Source organism: Dermochelys coriacea, chromosome 9 (genome assembly GCF_009764565.3).
Source record: "Dermochelys coriacea isolate rDerCor1 chromosome 9, rDerCor1.pri.v4, whole genome shotgun sequence".
Lineage (NCBI taxonomy): Eukaryota > Metazoa > Chordata > Testudines > Dermochelyidae > Dermochelys > Dermochelys coriacea.
The window spans coordinates 43691808-43710496 of NC_050076.1; the positions used below are offsets into that span (position 1 = coordinate 43691808).

At 41.6% G+C, this 18689-nt stretch overlaps 1 long non-coding RNA gene across 1 annotated transcript in view; it reads right to left on the reverse strand.

Moving 5' to 3' along the window:
• Positions 1–240: 240 nt before the first annotated feature.
• LOC122455891 overlaps positions 241–18689 on the reverse strand; it is a 106813-nt gene continuing 88364 nt past the window's right edge. The window contains exon 6 of the long non-coding RNA XR_006274399.1: positions 241–2460. This is a non-coding gene — a long non-coding RNA (uncharacterized LOC122455891). The remainder of the gene's footprint in view (positions 2461–18689) is intronic.

Here is an 18689-nt window from a genome sequence, read left to right on the forward strand (position 1 = left end):
AGAGTGTGGGCCCATTTGGACTTTTTTTGCCCCTGTCAACTGCCATCTCAGCAACATAATTCATCTGACTTATTTTTTTTTCCTTTGTGGACCATCCGACTTTGCAGGTAGGGTGATGTAAGCACTGAAGGAAAAGAACGCCCAGAACAGCTGATTATGGGTACCACTTCAACCTGACTCCTATAACATGACTGAAGCCATAGAAAAATTCTGAAAACAACCCATGAGAATTACCATATTACTTACTCAGTCATTTATTGATGTATGTGTTTGCTCCCACCTAACAAGTTTGGATATTCTACAAACAGGCAAAAATAATTAAGCAGCACCTCTGTATTAGCAGACTGTCCACTTGAGTGTGCTACTTTTTCCTATAGTCACCGGTTTCCTTTGTTTATATTTTAGTAACACTTAGAACTTTCACACATCAATGATGACTTAGCATGTTCAGTAGTGTCTTCCATGTGAGGATTTCAAAGCATTTAAACAATCTTCTGAATTAACTCTCATGGCATCCTTGTGAGGCAGATAAATATTTTTCTCCATCCTCAAATCCCCGCAAAAATGTTGCTTCATGCTGACTTAGCACGTTGCTCAGCACAGAATCAGCTTCCAGCAGCGTCAAGCACATAATGTAGCTTGTTTCCACTGAATCTTTAATCAACTCATTCCTTGTGGCCCATACAGAGAATTTGAAGGGGGGGACTAAAAAGAGGAGATTAGCTTTATAGTGATGGAGTTTAACATCACATTGGCCTAGTGACGTGCATACTGCATGACACACATTTGGCAGCCCCACCTACTCAGGGTGCAGATGGAATCTCACCCCATTAGGCTGAGCTGTGGGCAGAAGCTGCAGTTTCAGCCTCTGGTGGCCATAGGCCTCTGTGGTGCCTGTTGAATAGGCAGCTGGGTGCCTCCTCCCTTACTGGATCCCAGCTAGAAAGGAGCAGCACAAGGGGTGGTGACTGCAGCACAAGGGGAGGGGTCAAGTATTGGGGCTGGGCTCCTCACCTCCCCCAGGCCCTCTGCAATATGTCCCCTCATTCTTACCACCACTGACCAGCCACTTCCCCCTAGCACCCAGCAATCCACCCCCACTGCCCTGAACAACCCCCAGTCATCCACTCACTTCCAAATGCCCAGCCATCTGGGCCCTCTTGCCCCCTCTGTGCACCCAGTCATCCACCCCCAGTCCCCCCAGTACCAACCCCAGGATCCAGCCACCTCTGCACCCTCTTAGCAGCCAGAAAACAAACCACAGACATCCTGGAAGCCACAGTCACACAATACGCATCCCCCAGCAGCTACAGTGACAGCGCTACTTCCAGCTCCCCCCACACCCATCCGCCTACCGACTGCCTCCGTTCCCCACCCCCCGCCTCCCCAGCTACCACTGCCATGCTTTGAAGAGCTCCATGCACTACTGCTTGGGACAGGGGATGTTGACTGTAACCTGGAATTTGTCATATGCAAATTTATAAACATACAAATTATTTCAGTAGTTTTCATAAAATGTCACATACAGCTGCACAAAATTTGGCAGCTGGGGGTAAAACAAAACAAAACAGTTTGAAGTCATGGGAAACCTGACAGGTGATTGGTAACTGGAGGGAGGCGTGGCTCAACTCTATAAGAGTATCTCAAGTGCTGGGTAAATGAAGAGGGTTGTGTGTGTGTACAGGTGGAGGGGGAGAAAACTTCCCAGACCCGCATGACAGGCTGCAGAGCATTAATTACGATGCAGAAGTCTGCTGATTTGCTAGGTTCGAGGGTTGTACAGGGCAACCCCCGCTAATCTGACACTTTTCCTTCCTCCAAAACTCCACAGTGCCTCAACTTGATCGTGGCCCTTTGCAACGTGGACATGTGTCCACTGGGAACTAGACAGAGGCCATGGCTGCTTTCACATGGACCACTGAGGATGCACTTTCCATGCACAAAATATTTATTTTTGTTGCAAAGAGCAAATAAGAGAGAAAGGGCAGTAATGGTCACATGATGATTTCTTCTTGCTGAGGCTCTTTTGGGGGGAGTTTGTCCAGCTAATGAAGAATCAGTCGATAGTAATGAGAATCGCTTGATGGGCCAGGATAGGCCTTCAGCCTGTGAGTGGCATGGGCTCATTCTAGTTTGAAATATTACTGTTATATAAATCTAGTCCACTTCCTCTCAAAATCCTACAGACTTATTGTCCCTGCAGCTGCCAACACAATATTACCTTAGATGGGAGTTCCGTCCATGGAACTCTAGAGCAGTTACCATCCACTCATGTTTTCTCACATTGCTTGTGGTGGATGGGAAAAATATGGTGGGTTTTGGGTGGATTATCTTGCTATAGACTAGTACATCTTTATGTTCAGTACAAACTTCACGGTCCTTTCCAGATGTTACCTTTCCAGACAGCTACTGTGAAAATCCATGTATACTGCAGTTATCACCAAAGACATGTCTTCCTGTCTGCAAAAGATTGGATTAATGTTGTTTACAGCAAATCAAACAATCCACAGTGACCAGTTCTGTAAATTCAGTTGTATCTTTACTATTCCAAGTTTTAGGAGTTTGAACTGTGATTATAGCACAGCATGTTGTTTTCCAGCAGGCCTCATGGATTTAACAATAGTATCGACTTTAATTAAATTTCTTAACATCCTGAAATAAATAGCCCCATAGAATTCAATGGGATTACTCATAGGAATAAAATTATGTTTATGCTTAAGTGTTTGAAAGATCAGGACCTTAATGTCGAGCCCGCCAGGGGAAACTGTATAATTTTGCTTAACTTTAGTATTTTCTTCCTCTGATTCATGACATTTTTAATTGTTAAGGTCATTTTCCAGGGATGCTTAAAATAGTGTTGTTGAATCCCAGTGTTTCAGACACTTTAAAGACTGATATAACTTGGTAGGAAATGTCATCTGGATGCTAACAATAGTACAGTATTTCTTTAAACTGATCTCATACACTGAGAATGTTTTTATAATAGTCCTTGTTACTAGAGGGCAGGTTTTAGTCCTAATATTTGCCCAATGGAAGTGAGGCAATATCAGTAAGAGAAGAAATGTTAATTCTGAGCCCCTTAGAAAAGGATACAAAGGAGATTAAAAGCACAAGTTGCAACTATTTCAAAATAATAAACAATGTCTCTTAGATAGCTAATGAATATTGAAAAAATTAAACATCATGAATCTTCAGATTTTTGTGAATATCTGAACACATTGTTAAAAGAAAAGGAGTACTTGTGGCACCTTAGAGACTAACAAATTTATTAGAGCATAAGCTTTCTTGAGCTACAGCTCACTTCATCGGATGCATTTGGTGGAAAAAACAGAGGAGAGATTAAATCTCTCCTCTGTTTTTTCCACCAAATGCATCCGATGAAGTGAGCTGTAGCTCAAGAAAGCTTATGCTCTAATAAATTTGTTAGTCTCTAAGGTGCCACAAGTACTCCTTTTCTTTTTGCGAATACAGACTAACACAGCTGCTACTCTGAAACCTGTGAACACATTGTTCTTTCCTCTTATGTCCTCTCTCGATCACTTTTCAATAAACATTCATTTCCTTTTTCACCTGGTTATATAACATTCTAGAAGAAAGCAAGACATTCACTGTGCCTAACAGGAATTTCATTGTATGACATGGCAGACAAAATTAAGCTGAGGGGATGTGAGTCTTTGATCAGGACAATTAAACATTTTGTAATCCGTAATTAACTCCTCCTCTCCAGTTCTTTTATTTATGAACAGAACTCACCCTTCTTAGTCACATGAGTAGTCACATTCTTTTCAGTGGAACTATTTGTGGCAATGGATGACCAGGATTTGGTACAAAGTTCAAAATACTTAATGGTTGCCTTAGTTTACTTAACAAAGCCTTAAGACATTGCTCATGGAACTTTACAGTATGAACTTGTACTCTGTCATAAATATTACATGAACTTAAAATAAGAACAGGCCAGGAAAATTAGATCACTCTACAGCAGATAGAATTTAACCTTCATGAAGAAAGGTGATAGAAGCCAAATGAAATCCTAATAAAAGAGTTCATTAGTAGTCTGATGGAGTTTTGATGAAGATAGGATCTCCTTATCACATCAGTATTCCAAGAAATTTCATTCAAATGTACAGTTTATCTAAACACGCTGTCAGGAAATCAGCAGGACTCGTGTATGCTGCATGTATCAATTTACTGCAGATTTAAGGTTAAAAATTCTGCTTAGAGAATTAATTGTGAAATGAAAAGGAAAATAAGTATTTTTTTAACAAATTATTGGTTGCACGTACAACCTATTCATTATTAACTTTTTCATACAGCATTACAGTCCTGCTTGAAAAACACAGAATTCTACTCTTGAGCTCAAGGAGAAATCTACAATAGCTCAACTAAAACTGTATTAAGATATAGAGATCAGATAATCATAGCTCCTTGACTTCAATGAAGATGCATTGATTTATATTTGCTAAGCATCTGGCCCTATATTCTATCTGTATGTAGGCCAGTGACCAAAAGGTAACAGGCACATTTACTTGATCTGGTCTAATATTTCATGCTGTAAAACGCCATAGTACATACTTGAGCCAATACTTTATTATATACAACTTTATATGATTATAGCTGTGTAAAAAGTCCACAACAAAACCCAAGGCAAGACGAAACTAAAACAAAAACCAAAAACCTGACCGGGTTCCTTGAAAGGTTTGTGAAGCTTTTGAATAAGCCAAAGTGCAGATTTGTGCAAATCTAGGAAAATGCATGGCTTTCATATGAAGCTATTTTAAAATCAATTACTGTCAGCTGAGTTTCACTTTGAAACCATACCTGCAAGACACAGAAGTGAAAACCCATATCAATCTTAACTGAGGGAGAAATCTTACAGACCTAAACACCAACTTTAGCAAAACTATTTGGGGTTGAGATATTAAATTTTAATAGAGGATGCATCTAAAATCCCTGGCCTGCTGTAAAAATCTCAAACTTATTCATTATTTTGTATCACTGTTGTAAAGTATTTCCATTATCCAATAAGGGAGCTGAAGCAATACCATGTGATTTAGGCAGCCATCCACACAACACAACCAATGAATAACAACTCAACTAAGCAAACAGTCCATGAGAAAAGAGTCTGAAATGTATCCAGGTTATTTGGCAAATACTTACAAATAAATTCACAGATTCAGAACTCAATTGCAAACAACTGACTAACCAAGTAGAAGCTTTATGTTCTTCACAATGAATAGTTTGAAATGGAATCTACAAGTCTTTTTTTAAACTTTGATAAAGAAATAAAAAAAGCAAGACACACAGTGCACTAAATGAACCAAGGGTAGAAAATTTTGCCCACTTAATGCATATTTCACACAGTACTTTATTTCACTTCTACATGTCCTCCCCGATCCAGAAAAATCCTAATAAAATGCTCTCCCTGCAAATCTTTCCAGTATGACCCTGAGTGCTGCTAAGAATAAGATTCAGCTTACAATAATGTGTTGATGAAATTGACCCTTTCACCTTAGCTTTGTGCTTTGGCCGTGACACAGGATTCATTTTCTCAGAGGAGAACTCATTTAAAATTACACTGGGAAAAAAGAAGACTTCTTGCTGAAAACAATTAAAAGCCAAAAGTTTCATTTCATGTGTAGAACTTTTCACATAGTTCCAGTAAAGCTGAGTCCCTTCTCTGCCATTGATTGGGAAGTAGACAAGAGAAGCATGAGCTCTGTTTACACCACTCCCCACACAAGGAAAGTAGAAGCACAGTCAGGCATTTGGATCCGGATCCAAAAACCCACTAAATGAGATTCGGATCATACCTTGACAACTTTTATTAGTTATTTGTACTGTGGTGATGCCTAGACGCTCTAAACTGGGGATCAGGGCATCCATATGCCAGGCACTGCACACATATATTAACAGAGAGAAACCCTTTCCCAGAAACAATAGGGATTGGGAGAGAGTAGATGACAAGTTCTCATTTTTGTTATCTGGAGCCTGTTTATTTTTCTCTGGTGAAGTAATGTGCCCATAAAGAACTGCCTCCATCTAAATACAGGGGTCACCATTTGACAATAACTGCCACACTGTTGTAACTGAAATACCTTCCTAAGTTAAGTGTGTCCTATTCTAAGTTATTGCATGGTAATTGTTGGTAAGTATTGACTTTATAATAGTGTCCATTGTAAAAACACCTTTTGTTAATTTGACAGTAGACAGTTTTTTGATACAGTTAAGCAGAATCTAAAAAGAAAGTAATGGAATCCACTCAGACATTCAGCACAGAGCATTCAATACTAACAGAAGTTAGATAAATAGACTTGGAAGGATACGTTTATTAGATGATAAATATTGATTTCACAGTGCACAGACAAACAGATGAAAAAAATACTTCCATGGATGATAATTGAAATTTACAAAGAGGCAAAGTAAGAAAAATGCTGCTTGAGAACTTGGAGTTTGATTTAAGGATATTTACTTTATATATTTTGATATGCAATGTTGACAATTTGTGTTTCAAGGATTATAAAACTAACTTTTTGAATCTCAATGTCCACTGCCATTGAATAGATTGTCTTACTCCCTCATAATTTCCCACAACCGTGAAAATTTAAATAGATACAAATAAAATGCTTAGATGCAAACATTGACATTATCATCATATTTATGAAAAATAAAAGCCAAACACTGCCAAGCCTATAGATAATTATCTGTTGGGATGGCTGCATCTTCAGGATGAATTGCAGAGAATATGCTGAGAAACATGAGAGGAGAGAGAGAGAGCTATTTCTTTCTTGGGGCAGAATCTCTAATTAAATTCCCATTTACCTTGGTCTCTGGAAAACAATGAGATGTACTGCAGCAGAGGACACTCCCATATGCAGCACACCACTAATTAACTAGCAACCAGGTTTGATAAATTTGTAGACAACATTTCTTTGCCTGTACTAGAAAACACTTGAACATATGCAGGCATTTAGTCACCCTCAGGTATTTTTGAATCACAGAATTAGGCCCTAGATACATATTACTATATGGAGTATTCAGAGTAGCAGCCGTGTTAGTCTGTATTCGCAAAAAGAAAAGGAGTACTTGTGGCACCTTAGAGACTAACAAATTTATTAGAGCATAAGCTTTCGTGAGCTACAGCTCACTTCATCGGATGCATCAAGTACTCCTTTTCTTTATATGGAGTATGCGTCATAAACTCAGACTCATAGGCTTTAAGGCCAGAAGGGTTTATCATGATCATCTAGTCAGACCTTCTGCACATTGCCGGCCACAACAGAACCTCACCCACCCACTCCTTTAATAGACCTATAACCTCTGGCAGAGTTATTGAAGTCCTCAAATCATGGTTTAAAGACTTTAAGTTACAGAGAATCCACCATTACACTAGTTTAAACCTGCAAGTGACCCGCGCCCCATGCTGCAGAGGAAGGTGACCCCCCCCACAGGATTTCTGATGCGGGGGAAGACGCCTTACTGACCCCAAATATGACGATCAGTTAGATTCAGAGCATCTGGGCAAGAGCCGGCAGCCAGACACCTGGGAATCCATTAAGAACTGGCTGAACCTAAATACAGTGGTCATTGTTTTCCAGCAGCTGCTAGACAGTGGTATCTAGAGACACCTTCCAATGTTAAATATCTCTTATGCTTGTTTATTCTTGGTAATCTGTGAATTAATTGACTTGAATGGTGACCATTGTAAATTGACTTTAGAGTGAGACTTTTGACATAGTGTTGTTGTAGCTGTGTTGGTCCCAGGAGAGAAGGTGGGTAAGGTGATCTCTTTTTATTGGACCAGTCTCTGTTGATGAATGAGACAAGCTTTTGAGCTACACAGAGCTCTTCAGGTCTTGAAGAATGTGAGTAAGCTTGAAAGCTTGTCTCTTTCACCAACAGAAGCTGATCCAATAAAAAGAGATCACCTCATCCACCTTCTCTCTTTTGATACAATTAAGCAGAATCATTTAATAGAAAAAATGTTCTTAATTGACAAAAGTCTTTGATTAAATATGGCACAATTAATTGACCACCACCACATTATACGAAAAAGTGTTGCTTTGCAATGTAATTGTATTTTGTATCCATACCTGAATGCTGATCAGCCCCTTTATATCTTAGTACAGATAGATACATGCTTATCTCTGGGGAAAACAGTAGAATACTGAGAGATAACTAATATAAATAACTTCCTGTTCCAAAGTTTTGAATGCCCTAAGTTAATATTTTGATCTGTTTATATTATAGAGATATGTATGGGATTGGTATGCTGCAAAGATCAGAAGCTCCAAGCAGCCCTTCTCCCCAAGACAAATGTTGGTATAATGTTGTGCTCAAGTGAGAGGGCAAAGCATTTCCTTGTAGTCTCAGAACCTGAAGTTCAAGAGAAGAATGAAGATAGTGTAGAACTGTAAAATATCATACCTCCATTTGCCGAGACGCAATTTTTAAAGCCTTGATCTGTCCAGGGACAACACTAATGTTCTGAAATACTGCCCCATTGTGCTGGTAAGGAAAAATAGCATTAATTTACTGCTCTAACTTCAGACAGCTTGGTGTTACAGAACCCACAGAGATTGTGGGAGGGAGCAAGAGGTAGACCCAGCAGCGTATTAACGCCCAGGCCGACAAGGCCTGGGCCTAGGGCCGCAAATTTGCAGGGGCGGCAAATTTATAATAGCAGCCAGAGGCTGCTTCCTCCGGCACCGGTTCGCGCCCTCCGCTCCCGCCTCCATTCCCCACCCCATTCCCCGCCCCTATTGGTCCCCTTCCCCATATCCCCACCCCGGCCCCACCTCCTCTCCTGAGCACGCTGCGTTCCCCCCTCTTCCCCTTCCTTTGCAAACCTGTTTCATGCACAAGCACTGGCAGGGAACGGGGAGAAGCAGGACCCAGCAGCGCGCTCAGGGGAGGAGGTGGAGGCGGAGTGGAGGTGAGCTGAGCTGGGGGGGGCCACAATTATTTCAGGGCCTAGGGATGGCAATATCTTTAATCCACCAGTGGGTAGACCCACTATTGTTGCTCATCACCTCTCTTTTGTATGGTTTTCCTATTTTTAGTACTCTATTTGCATCAGTCTCTCTCACCTGGTAACTGATCTTTAGGCCACAATCAATTAAAAGTCTCTTTTTTCTTCCCTGGTTGCCTTAGAGGAGATGAAAGTAAATTGCAAATGGAAGAAAGTGCACTCATTTTCATGGAATTTTGAGAACAAAATTAAAGTCAATGTTCAATAGTCTTTAGGGTTCTTCTCTTGGCTTAAAGAATAAATAGGCAGGATTTACTTACCCATGCTGTTATTTTTGTAGGGGAGGGGTAGGGCAGGTTGGTGGTAGGCCAGGAGGAATATCATTATAGACTACCATCCAAGCTACATCTCTTTCCACCTTTCTTGCTCCTTTGCAATTTTCAGATCTGATCTCCACTAGATACCAGTGGAGAATCTGTGTGCATTTAGCTCATTACTTTTAATAGTAATTAGTTGCATAACTTTATCACACTTCAATGGGAGAACAGGCCCTGTGAGTTTAATTTATACCTTCCATGGCTCTCTTCTGGTTCCAATACACAAAGTCCAGTCTCAACTGCACCTCCAGTTACCTCACATCCCCCAACGAAAATGTTCAAATAATAGAGATCTCATCTGCTCCACAAAATACAAATCACATGATACTGTGCATCATATAACCTTATGTCACCAAGCAGAGGCGTCTATTATTGTGGCAAGGGACTCTCCTTTCCTTCAGTAGGCTTTGGATCGGGTCCTGTATGTGTAATATGCAAGGACCATTGATTATTCATCATCATCAGGAAGAGAGTTGAAGGTTACACTTTCTATGGCAAAACTTTCCCTGTTTCATTTGAACACAATCACGCAATAAAGTTGCTATATTAGGTAAACAGAATACAAGTTTCCCCATATATATAAAACCACTTTTAGGGCTGGCAAGTGTCAAAATATTATTGTATGACTAGTCATGGCTCAGCAGCAACGCTGAGATTTAATGGTAGTGAAAGAGAGTGAGGTGTGCCTCGAGATGACGGTGATAGACAAAGGAAATTAGTACATTTACCTCTATGATGCTATTCGTGTACTTGGCAACATTCCAGCCTGGGCCTTGCATGAACAAAGAAAAAAAACAGAAGTAAGGAAACAGAGGCTAAAAATGGACAAAGCATGAATTCACAAGCGGCCCTGTAAATAACATGAAGTTAATAGATAAAGAAATAGTAAGAAGAGTGATGTGTGATAAATATGCAGCTGCAGCTTTGTTTACCTGCATATTTTATAATTTGTAGACAGTTCAGGATTTGTTTATGCAATGCACATGCGTAAGTCTATCTGATTTATGGTGTGCTTTTTGGAGTTGCAATAAACCCCCATGCCTACCCCACTGTGTCTGAGCTGGATCACCTCAACATGGTGTTGCTGTATGCCACAAATATAAAACACAACCCTCAGTGATGAATCTGAATTTGAGCTAAATTCTTGAGAACCGAGTGGAAAAGGTCTTGGAGAAAAATCCCATCATCCAGGAGACCTAACTTAATTTTTCAGGTGAGGAGTTTGAACCGTCACTTCTGCGCTTACATTAACTACTTACTGTAGAATACTTTGTTGGGGCCATCAGATGACTAGTCAAGTGATCAGGTTTTGATAACTGGACTGGATTTTGACTGACTGGATTACTGAAAGCAGCAAAGATGAATAAGGTGCATGAGTAATTATCCCATTAAAATCAGAGAAGAGTCCTGAAGCAGAAATATGTTGTTTTCACATAGTGCTTTTTTTTCTTAACCAGCAAAGTATTGCAGGGTATATGCCCAGCCACCGGTGCATAGGGAATTGATCACACTTCTATCTCCCCTTGGGAGCTGATGTGCAGCTAATTCCCTCCCCATCATATTATGAACAATTGCCCTTGCAAGGGTCAGACGTGATATTTCCAGATTCCAAAGCTTGTTTTAGTCAGCTCAACACACCATAAACTATTTTACTGAAAGTGACAGATGGTTTGCTGAGTGCAAACACTGACAAAGATGCTTATTTACTACCGTTGGATAGTTTCACAGGTTTTTCACATGAAAGATTAATAGACTAGAGCATAATTTAGTTTAGTTTTGATGGAAAGTACCTTACTGTCATTTTAACTTCATGTTTACTTTGTTCATTGCTGCTTTTTAATAATCTTCTCCTCTATAAATTAGGCAGAAACGCCATGAGGTCCTGCACTCAAACTACTATTTTATTGTGGTTCATGCTGTAAAATTGGTGCTTAGCCTCTACAAATAGCTCTCTATAAATGTCAGTTGACAGAGATAGCTACATTGGAGAAAGCCTACATTGGAGAAATCTGTGAATCAGAAATTCTTCAGTCCAGAGCAAAAGAAATTCACTAGCAAAACATTCATTTTATCTAACAGAACCAAAGCTACAAATTTCTTTATATGGTTTATTGCAAACAGAGACTGAATCAGTTTTGAACACCTCAGTATACAATTGTATTCACACTGTAATAGATTCTTTCAACCTGCAGAAGTGTATTGTTGGCTTCCAGTATAAACTGCATGCAGTCCCATGGTGACCTTAATCCAGGATAATCTGCTTTTGTGTTTTTTCCAGTCTCTTAACCCTCTCCCATTCCCCCAGTAAAGAACAGAGATTTTATGTTTCCATCACAACTTCTGCAATCAGTAAACTCTCCCCAAGGCAAAACAAGGTCAGATTACATCAGAACAGGAACCCTTCTCTCCTCTCAATATACTTAAAACACAAACTTGCCACACAAAACTAACAACTGTAAGTGACCATGTTCAACACAGTTCAATTAGTTCCTTTTTATGTATGCTACAGGATGGGCCACATTATCCCATCAACTTGCATAACTAGCAGGCACTCAACTCAGATTGAACTCTCCTGGAGTGCGGCAGTCCCCTCCAAACTCTGTCACCACAAGGAAGCTCCCCATGAGTGTACATTAGACAGCAGGCCCAACAAGGAATTGGGGAGGAACTGGAGAAAGGAGTAGAAGCTATGAACCAAACAGCATTGCTCTTGAATGGTTTAATAAGCATCTCAGGAGTTCGCACACAGGAGTTCCTAGGAATGACCGTCTGTGACTGCTACCGTGCATTTTCAGGGGGACTCCAATAATTACGCCAATCTACTACAGGGGAAGGGGGGAGGCAACCAAGGCCTCTGTGGCCATTTCCTCCTTATGCACAGCTGAAGGTTCCCGTTCCTCAGATGCTGGGAACCGAGAGCCTGTGAGATTGTGCTCCTCACTGAGTCCACATGCCTCTAAATCTCTCTCACACATGGAAACAATTCCCTGGAAACATCAAGAGGTCAACTTTGAGGGATACCACTCTGTCCGACCTGGTATTGGTTCCTTCACTGGACAGGGGGTGGCTAACTTGTGCAGGTAGCTTGTATCCGGTATGGATGGTACATCTGGGAGTAGTTTTGCATATGTGCATATATTTACAGTAGCTCTGTTTGTATTTATTATTACTATAGTCACTAGTCTTAGGACCATATACTGGCCTACATCTATGCCTAGAACTTGTATTGATATCAGACATTCCACAGGCAGAACAACATGTAGTTCTGTGTACATTGCAACCCACATTTCTCAGACACCATCACATTGCGTAAAAACATGCATTTGTGTTAATCGTGCCACGAGTTAGCAGTTCAAAAGCCACCATGCTTCCCAAGTGTCTTGACATTACTCACATGGTATATTTAAAGAAATTCTCCTTTAGCATTTTTATGCTAGTCTTGTTATGGTGGAAACCCTCATTTTAAGATTAGACAGGATCTGTCACACACTGACCTGGGTGTAGGTGGGTTGGGGGTGTCTGTCACCTTTGTGCAGGGGGAATAGCTGGGGAGAGCTCCTAAGCATGCAGATGTAGCTTTTCCCCTTCCCAGCGCAGGCACTCCAGCTTATGGCATGCTGTCTCTTCTGGCTGGGGAGGCACATTGCCTCTTTGCTTAGTGCCCCTCCCTGCCCTCTTTGGGTGATTTGGAAAAGTAAGAGCATGAGCGGAGTCTGCAGTAAGATGGATCTAGGGACAACATTTGGGTATGGCCCTTGCACAGTGTCAACACATTTTCCTCTACCATTGCATTCTCCCATGCTGCTTACATGCAAATATCCCCAAAGTGTCAATGTACAAAACATCTGAAAGTTGTGGATCCGAGGTCTCACATCACAGGAGTAATCAAAGAGCATCCTTGTATAATCTTTGTAATACTTTGAGAATTTGCTATTAGTCATGACTGGGCTGGAAAGACACAAACATCATATGATTCCTCCTGCTGTTTGGATGAATGAGCAAGCCCATCTAGCACAAATACTCACGAAGGTTTCCCCCCACTGCTTATTTAAAGTTTGGCTTCCACAAATAATCCCCTTTATGACTGAAACTGGCTCTTGAACCTTCATGCTGATAAAATTTGCTGGCATGACTGTTCCCAGAAAGCCAGCACTAAATGGGCATGAGCATGGCTAAGGAGAATTCACTGACAAATGGAGTCAAAAGTCTTGGAACATTATCTTTCTTCTCCATCTAGTTGGATTTATGTCACTAAGAGACCCTTCTCAGAGCATGGGGGTGGGGGATTTTCCAACATGCTATATTGGACTAACTCTGCTCCCAGTTAAGTAATTTGGAACAGATTTAGGACAATGCTATGTGCTTTTGAAAGTCCCATCATAGGCCGTATTGGCATCTATTTTGTATGGCGTGGCTAACTCATTTGTAGCATGAGTGCTCATGAGTAATGCAGAACTCATGCTAATAAACTTTGCAACACAGTACATCATGTTTAAGGTCTGTTATGCATTCACACATATATGTATATATATATATACCTAGGGTTAAGCTGATCCATAAGGGATATGTGCAACAGAGGAATCCCAAAAAGAAAAGGAGTACTTGTGGCACCTTAGAGACTAACAAATTTATTAGAGCATAAGCTTTCGTGAGCTACAGCTCACTTCATGGAATCCCAGGAAGGGATGGACTGGGTCACAATTGAAGGAGAAAGGGCACGGGGAGTGGGGGAGAAGAAGGAATTGGTAACTGAACTTCAGTCCTCCAAAAAGTATAATTTACTACTCTCCCTTGTGCTGACCCACTTCTACTGACGGAGCTGGGGTGAGCCATGATTCCCCCTTCACTGGCTTATAACGGGGATACCTGATGTAAAGCACTTGCTTTGCAATTTCCAAACTCCGGAGATGTCCTACATAGTCGTAGAGAGTGGGTCCTGACCCTGTAGAGCCAGAACACAATCTAACCCCTATCCCACACAGCCCCTATGTAGTGTGTAACCAGCATTGGCATTCATCCTTCAAATCACTGAAGAGACACTTTGTCACTTAAGAACATAAGAACAGCCATACTGAGTCAGACCAAAGAACTATCTAGCCCAGTATCCTGTCTTCCAACCAATGCCAGTTGCTTCAGAAGGAATGAACAGAACAGGTAATCAAGTGATTTGAAGGCAGACAGTCACCCATGAAATAAACAGATGCAGAACAACAAGGCATATTTTATGTGTTTATTACAATGCCACAGCTAGTCTCCTCATTATACCAGCTAATTACAGATTTCTATCTGAGCCCTATTGTTTAAGGTTTTATGAGCAATCTGGCATTCATTTGTGTCACCTATTTAGGTAAGTCTAGCTCCATGTCACAGCCACCCAAATCCTCTGTAATAGTCTGTTTTAAATTGTCATTTTGTAATCACAGCCGCTGTCAGATGAGTGTCAAGACATTAAACAAGGTCTGTTCAAACCAGAGAAGAGCCTACAAAGGGCTATCAGAAGTCACATGTGGAGCAAGGACCTGAGGTTTGACATCACTGTTGTAAATGTATGCCATAGAGCTTTGCTCTAAGGGGCAAATTCAGCTCCCTATCTCATGAGTGCAGATGCTCCCACAGGGAGCAGGACTTCTGATATGCCATTGCACAAGAAGGGGACTGGATCTGGTTGAGAGGTTATGCAGGAGAAGTGCACCTCTGCATGGTGAAGAACATCACTCAATGGGAGTAGGATAGAGGGGAGTCAGGACAAGATTGGAGGATCTTGCACCGGACTGGAATAGCTGCTGTAGAGCAGATCACAATTGCTCTGTATTCTGAGATAAGGGGAGATTTCTTTTACCTGCAACCCCTGCACTGGCACATCCTGGCAACTCAGGAGAGACACAGGGCGTTGTAAACTAGCCCAGCAACCCACTGTGCAGTCACCAGTCTGTTGCAAGTGGATTTAGCCACTGGGTCCCATGTGCTTCTAAGCCAACTGGGTCTGGGTCGAGTCTAGTCCCATTTCTAGCTCTGGGACTCACAAACTCAGACCTTTTGTCTGACAGTCTTCCTTGAGTCTTTGGAGGGTGGGGGGCATGGGCGGGGTTGGGGAGCTGCACTAGACTCTGAAATCAAGGTCCAAGACTTCCCAAGCCCTGCAGTTGCACACAGATAGTCCTATGCTGTGGGCACTCTGGGTTTGCTCACTTAACCCCTTTGGAGACAGTATGGCAGGTGAGCCTGGAACACAGGCTTAGCGGAGAAATTTCTTAACCACATTGACTTTACTATTTAAGCACTTGAGAGTTACAAGGCTTTGCAAACAGCAGTCCTCAGACGTCCCCTCCACTAGTCTGTGCTCACCCCTTCTGAGAGTCCATGGCTCAATGATACAGGTGGCACAGAATCCCTCCTGCAAGTCCTTCCTGATGGCAAAAGTTGGCCCCCACACCACAGAGCTGAATCCCGCTCTTAAACAGGGCCTTCATCTCTATGTTGCATGCTTAGACTGTGAGGCTCCATATCCACCACTGGTGTTTATCTCCCTTTACGCCCCCACCCCCACCTTGCAGGACTCCGTGTAGAAAGACCATTGTTCCAGGGGGATGGGCAAGTAGTTGAGAGTTAAAGTAAATAGCCCAGATTGATAGCTATCAAGGCTGTCATGATAGCCCTTCAGTGAGGTTTCAAATACTTTTCCCAGGCAGGGCAGTAGTCTGGAATGCAGCATAATAGGCAAGTCCGAACTAAGTGCAGCCACAGCGCCAACATTTCATTGCAGGTACAAGCCAGACTTCCGTGTGACCGTCATAGCCAATTCCCTCACATGGGCTCAAGTTTTGGCCCTAGATGCACTGCTGCACACAAGTGAATGTTCTCCCTTAGGAGGGTTAATATTTAGTAGGCATATCCTTTCCTAAGTGCATTATCTTTTCTGTCACGTACTCCAAAAGTGCACACGATTTCTTTATTAAATAAAGCTGTGCCAGAATTACATGTGATAGACCTCAGAATGGATGGGAATAAGGCAAACAGGCAGCAGGCTCGATATGCCATTTTAATGAAAGTACATATGCATTAGAGGTAAAGCCAATTAATTTGGGTTACATTGAATACTGACATGTCTATTAATTCAAGAATTTTGAATATGTTGCATGGCTCACATCTGTTTCCATTTGTAATACTGCAGTTATGATCTACTTGAATAGGAGCCTCTTGAGTGTATCTTCAAAATACTTGCTTTCTGTGGATTGCTGTTTGACTTGCAAATTAGCCACATAAACATAGGGTGAGCATTTCTAATGCCTGAACTGCTACTAGTGAATGTATGGAAGAAAACAGCTTGGCATGTTTTGTGACTTATTGACGTGGTGCCAAGTTACATTAATTCAAACATCTATAACTCAGCGCTGGGCTAGGTTTTTATTTATGTCAGGCACTGGCAGCATTTGGGTATCCTCACATCTTTGAGGAACAAATGCAGAATCCTCTTAACAAATAAGCACATTACAGGAGCACAAATCAAAAAACAAAACAAAATAAACAATACCTCTCACATAGGTCAGACTTTGAAAGTCTCTGTAGAATACTTTACCAGTTTCAGTGAAGAGAAAATATGGACTTGACCCTGGAGTTCTTATACACAAGATTTCCATTGAAATATAAAGACGTTTTTGCCAAGTAGGTAGGAAACAAAAGTGGATTTATTTATAGGGTCTAAAGCAAAGTTTTATATAACAATAAGAAAGGTGAAATTGAGTTTGACCAGGATCAAAGTAAACTACTAAAAGCCCTATGTATAAGATATACCAAACCTAAAGTTATGTTGAATTAGGATTCATTACCATGGGCCTGATTCTGATTTCTTCCAAGGGAAGGAATCAGAAGAAACTTCACAGAAGGTAGTTAAGCTAAATCAGTGCAAGAAAAAAAACCATCAAGCTCCGTATTCTTATCTAAGAGTATGAAAGAGGACAGAGAATGGGGATAAGAGAACCTAAGTTTTCAAAAATGACTAGTGATTTTGCCCTACTTGAAACATCATAAAGGGCTCTGATTTTCAGAAAATGCCGAGCATTCACCTTATGAAAAAAAATCAGGCTTCTTAAAATGCATCTGGTATAGCTCAGTAATTTTAGCGGCCACACTCACAGTTACACCTCCTATCTACCCACCATATTTACCATCACCAAGAGGATAGGAACCCAAAGATAGCAGTAATGACTGCAGCATTGAAGCAAGTTTTATGCATGTCAGTGAAGTGACAAGAATGCGACCCATCTTCCAGCCAGGCTATGACACAGTGAAGGTAAGAATTACCTTGCATGGGACAGCCACAAATAAGGCATTCCTTTTTTTGCTCTTCACTAAATATGCCTGCCACATGTACCAAAATTGTGACAGAAATGCACTCTACACCAGTAGTTCTCAAACTAGGGCTGCCACTTGTTCAGGGAAAGCCCCTGGTGGGCCCTGCCGGTTTGTTTACCTGCCGCGCCCACAGGTTCGGCCAATCGCCGCGGTTTGCCACTGTAGACCAATGGGGGCTGCAGGAAGGGCGGCCAGCACCACCCTCGGCCTGCAGCGCTTCCCACAGCCCCCATTGGCCTGGAGCAGTGAACCTTAGCAATTGGGAGCCACATCGGCCAAACCTGAGGACGTGGCAGGTAAACAAACCGGCCCGGCCCACCAGGGGCTTTCCCTGAACAAGCGGTGGCCCTAGTTTGAGAACTACTGCTCTACATAGAATATGGAATTCTCTAGTTTGGATTTATTGAAAGCATCCATCCCAAGCGCTAACCATCATTGTTGAACACCTCCTTGTTGGTCCAGCTTCTGATCTTTGTTCCTTATACTGAGTAGTACCTTACTCAGTGAATAGCCCCATGGAAGTCAGTGGGACCACTTGTGGAAGAAGGTGCTTCTCCCCATGAGGAAACGGCTCAAAATCTGGCCCATGATGTCAGACAGTGGCTCAGAGCACTGCCTCCTCTTGGGACCTCAAAAGTCTACATCCTTAAGGAAAGACAAATTTGTTTGATAGTGGACATCATAATTTCATCATGCTGATAAGTGAACGCGCAGCAAGGTTCTAATGCTGGTGGAGCGAAGGTAAGTATAGTTACTATGTTTTTTGCACAAGACATGTGGGAGCAGGATGACATCTTTCATTAATTCTCTCCTATTAACATTAGATAAAAGTATAATTAATCTTCCCCCTTACAATTGCTTGGAACATGCTTTATGCTTCTTTCATACTTCCCTGGAACCCATTGAGATTAGAGATGTGACAAACACATCACCTAAGGCAGGAAGCAGTATAGCTTAAGTACCGAAATAAATCAGGTTTCAGAGTAGCAGCC